The following is a 689-nucleotide window of genomic DNA, read 5'->3' on the forward strand; positions in this document are numbered from 1 at the left end:
AGATGCCCCAAGAGTGTCCTCCCAGGCCCACCTGGTTCTTTGTGGTCAAGGGGCTTCATCATGTGGACCCGCCTCGTTGCTGACCCCGCACCCTCCCCCCCCAGGGTCTCGCCCTTCACACGTTCTGCCAAGTCACCCAACGCCAGTATCCCTTGATGCAAAGTCCAACGACGTCACAGGTTAGCGGAAGCTGGGTACCGATCCGCTTTAATGTGGGGCATGCGGGATCTCCGGACTGGTCAGTAGGAGACGGGACCGTCTCCCCTCGTACCATCGTACACTACTCCAGCACATTACTATAAGGCTCCGATCGGATCCGGCGCAGCCCCTGCTTCCCAAGGGGATAAGTTTATTAGCGCCAAGTCTGTAGTGTTAGACCACTTTCCTAGGGGCCTCATTACCTCATTCCCACCATACCGTGGGACCAGGATACCTAGCCACAGCCACTATTAGTATCTCCTGCAGTATAACGATGCACTGTACGATAACCCTACCCTGGGGTTATCTGGGTGTAGGTTGCTCATTTAAACGTAGGAGTTCCTTCTGGGGCGTTTTTATATCCCGTACGACCCCCTGGGGGCGTTTACATCACCACGGGTATACTGCCGGTATGCTAGTCAGTTAAGTGTGTTATCCCATTGAACACTTCCTTGATACGTATCTAACACAGTGTTTGGGCGTGTTGTGGT

Source organism: Ascaphus truei, unplaced genomic scaffold (assembly GCF_040206685.1).
Source record: "Ascaphus truei isolate aAscTru1 unplaced genomic scaffold, aAscTru1.hap1 HAP1_SCAFFOLD_1727, whole genome shotgun sequence".
NCBI classification, from domain to species: Eukaryota; Metazoa; Chordata; class Amphibia; order Anura; family Ascaphidae; genus Ascaphus; species Ascaphus truei.